This window comes from Pyxicephalus adspersus, chromosome 1 (genome assembly GCF_032062135.1).
Source record: "Pyxicephalus adspersus chromosome 1, UCB_Pads_2.0, whole genome shotgun sequence".
NCBI lineage: Eukaryota > Metazoa > Chordata > Amphibia > Anura > Pyxicephalidae > Pyxicephalus > Pyxicephalus adspersus.
The window spans coordinates 46,565,836-46,569,975 of record NC_092858.1 but is presented as its reverse complement, the minus strand read 5'-3'; positions in this window follow the sequence as shown (position 1 = coordinate 46,569,975).

Sequence of the window (4,140 nt, the reverse complement as noted above, 5' to 3'; positions counted from 1 at the left end):
AAGTAAAATGAATTTTGGATTGAATTCACATTCACATAGAAGCCTGATCCAAAGCTGGAACCCTTTATATTGTGCAGATAACCACTATGGAAAATAAGATATAAATCTGTAGATTAAATATATTATTCAGAATATAAACCAATAGTGAGAGTGATAAAATTTTTATTAAGGGTATTTTTTAAATGATTCAGAATCGGTATCTCCTGTAAAATATGTAATTGTTTGGAATTCATTATTTTTTTAACAGGTACAAATTCAATGATTAATCATTTTATTCTTTTATGTGCCTTTGCAGGTGTTAATTTGTTTTCTTATCAGTTAATTACATGTATCACCTATATCCAACCAAGAAACAAATGCAAATACCTGTTGCCAAGCACAATGCAGGTAAACAAACATTGCCTAAAAATGACAAGACAACAATGCTGCCAAAATGCATGCACCTTGTAATAACTGAAAGGTTTAAGCATAAAATAAACTCATATCCTGGCCCTATAAATCCTTCATAACGCCATTCAATTGTGGGGACAGATCTGCCGGGGTCACAGTAAATGGGTAGGTCGCCCTTATTACAGTGATCGTGGTACTTACACAGTGGATTTATTCAGTGTGAGCCAAAGTAAATATCTGACCACAGACAAAAGAAAGAACTAAAACATATACAGCATGGAACTGAAAAAACAAATACAGATATAAGGAGGCCACTTGTACCAACAGAAAGTCCTAGTTATAACACAAGTCACATACAAGGGCATCTGCCACCTTTCAAATTTTGGCCCAAAAAATGTAGAAGGGTGCAGATTACCTCTGCCATTTAAGTTTTCAGGGACAATAAACCCAAAAACAGCATCTTTGTGGTTTCATGTAATAGCTGTAGCTGTAGCATTTTTGGAATGCCAGACATGTCATCTCTGAAATACCTGAAGGTTCATAGCCTCACATTAACCTAAATATAGTTTAGGAGTTTATGTCACACTGACTGACCCCTGTTTTTTTGGTTATGTAATCATAGCCGTGGGGCAAACTCAGATAGGGGACCCCTACATGAAAATTATTTTTTAAACCCATATGGCTAAAAAATCCCCAATCCAGTGTAATCAATTGATAGACTTTTAAAATTATACCGAGTGTTTAGGTGTAATAAATGTTAGTCTAGGCTAAAAAAAAGCTTTACTAAATCAGGCCCATTGCAACCAACCAAAGCTTGCCAATTACAAAATGAAACAACTTGTCCCTTTCTTCACTCTGCACCAGCTGTAATAAAAGTCAGAGGGGACAAAAAAACTGATGATGCTTGAATGTGTATTTAGTTGGCCTCTGAATAGACAAAATGAACCCACTATTGTTAATTCAATAATTCTTTAAAACCCAAAACTAGGATATGAATACATTCTCAATGCTCTTAGTGCTGTATTTATAAAACAGGGAATCTGACATTCCCTCAAACATTCCCTGGTGGGAACAATTACTGCCAATAAAACACATGGACTTGGGAAGATTTTCAACAGGGGTTTGAGGGAATGTCTGATGCCGTTTGATAAATTTAGACCTTAGTGTTAGGCATGCATGAAAAATATTTTCAAAAGAAATGTACTATTATTATTAAACACAATTTATATATTATTAAACACAATTTATATAACGCCAACATATTATGCAGAGCTGTAAAACTATCCCAACTATTCTAAATCTCCCCGAGGTGTACATAAAAAAAAAAAACAGTGCTAATAATGGCATGCTATTTCAATATATGTATGTAATGGCGACCGCTGCTATACAGGATTACCTACACAGAATATTTTATCTTTTACCCCTCAATTTAATTTCAAATTTTACATACATTTATAATATGAAAATAAATGTTGCTTAGGTTAGGCAAAATTAATTTAGCTAGCTGACTTCCAATCTTTGTGTTGCGGAAACATGAATGCATTTAACTATGGGGTCATCTCAACGAAACAGAATTGTGCTGTAGTGCATGACCACACAATGTGGTGCACATGCATTAATGTCAGGGGCTAGGGGCTAGGTTATCTAGGATTCGTTGCAAGGTCTGTGTGATGCAAGTTAAGCTGCAACATAATGCAAAAGGAGGCATTTCAAGTGGACCTGTAATGAAACAAGTCTTTCTCATACCCCTCTTTGTACAGAATGAATGGCTGCTGTACCCTGGTCCATACCCAAGCCTAGCTACAAGCACTAGGGTTAGCTTTCTGCAAGGGCTAAAGCAGCTAAGCAATGCATCCATAGCCATTTGTGTATATGAAGCAATGCACACACATAAAATTTCTGTTGCTGAAAATTTTTAGTTATCATTTCCAATAACATTAAAATGCCTCCTGCCCAACACTAGAGGACTTCTGTACACACACACACCAGATTTTGTCGGAGATGATCATGAATGTTTATTATCTAGCTATACACCATGGCAGATAACTTAACACCTGACTGTTGTTGGGGATTATTTTGTTTGTGTGTACATAGCTTTACAACAACATACTTGGAGCAGCAGACAATGGGCCTGATTTATGAAAGCTCTCCAAGGCTGGAGACCGGTCTACCGGGCACTTGTGTGTGTCAGCCCGCTGCCTTCCCCATATAGCAAGCCAGCTGATGCTGTACACAACACACAGAGGCTCCGCCCCCAGACACACCCTGCAGCCTTGCCCCGCCCCCAGACACACTCTGCAGGCTGGGCCCGCCCACTTCCATTCATAGGGTCAGCTGAGTGCAAAGCCTGAATGGCTCCATTACCTACACATGGAGGAGTGGGGCAGCTGCTGGGGAGGGAGAAGTCATCAGTGTGTTTATGTGACTAGATACAAGTTATAGGGGAAGTTTTATCTGCTAAGAATTGTTTTCCTGCTGGTTTCTTCCCTCCCTGTCATCATGGTAATGATATATAATGACCATTCTGTTTATATGACACCGCTTATTTTAGATTCTGAGACCTTGTAGCTTATCTGTGCTCTCCCCCAGACCATAGATCATAAGTTGGGTGACAATACAGGGGCACTGGGCTGAGGTGTAACATAAAGAGGATGGGAAAATGGTAGATACTAAGAGGGTGGAACAAAGTATAGGAAGGGGGGACGTAGAAAGCTGGAGAATTATACGGGTAACTGGATTCATACGGCAACAACTGGGAACACTAAGTTTGTCATGTGTTCCCCTCTCCCGCCTACAGCGTCTCCCCTCCCAGCTTAACCCTTCTGGCGGTCTGATTATGTCCGTATTTTTAGTGCATTGTTTTGGGTGGAAATTGTTTTGTTTAATATTTTAGGACAGTAATTCTTAGGAATAACTCCCAGGTTTTAGAAGTTTGAAACACAAATCATGAATTAAAATATAATAAATAAAACCCATTCTGGGATACAGTCCGGGCGATAACCCAGCAGATGACAGAGATACACATACCAAACGATCCTGCATATTTTCTCCTTCCTAGCTAAAACTTCCAAAGATCAGCGATCAGATACCTGACAGTGGCAGCCTCAACCCTTATCGCTGGGTATTGGCGGAAAGCGGAGCCCCCCGCTGCGGCTGTGACTTCGGCGAGTTAATGAGTCCCATAGAATGGAGGATTTGATCTCCTCAGCCAGAGACTCTCATAGAAATGTTTTAAACACTTGGTTCTATTGGTCTGAATTCTGTTCCTCACAGGAATATAGAGACCACCTGGACCCCTCCCCACAAGTTTAATTTTTTTTTTCCTCGTCCTTTCCTTTCCTTCCCCTTCCTTACCCCTGTTTCAGTTTTATTTCCTAATACATTTAAATATTAGAAGTCTTATAAATATATCTTGATGTTCATATCCCCCCCGAAATTAGTTACACCTGTTATGTGGGTATCAATCTTTCTTGTTGGTACTAGAGACTGTTTATTGTTCATATAAAAAAAATATTTTTTCAGTTTTTTATTTATTTTGGCTTACTTACCTATAATATGGGGTGATTATTGCTTTCATTTTTTCTCTTGTATTCTTGTAATCTATTTCTCTAAATAATGAATGTTTACAAAAAAATAATTATAAAAAAATGAATTTATTAATTTTATTTTATTTTAAATTTGTTTCCTATCTGTCTGACCGCTCCTTTCAAGTTTCTTTCAATGGTAACTCCTCCTCACCCACTCTCCTCC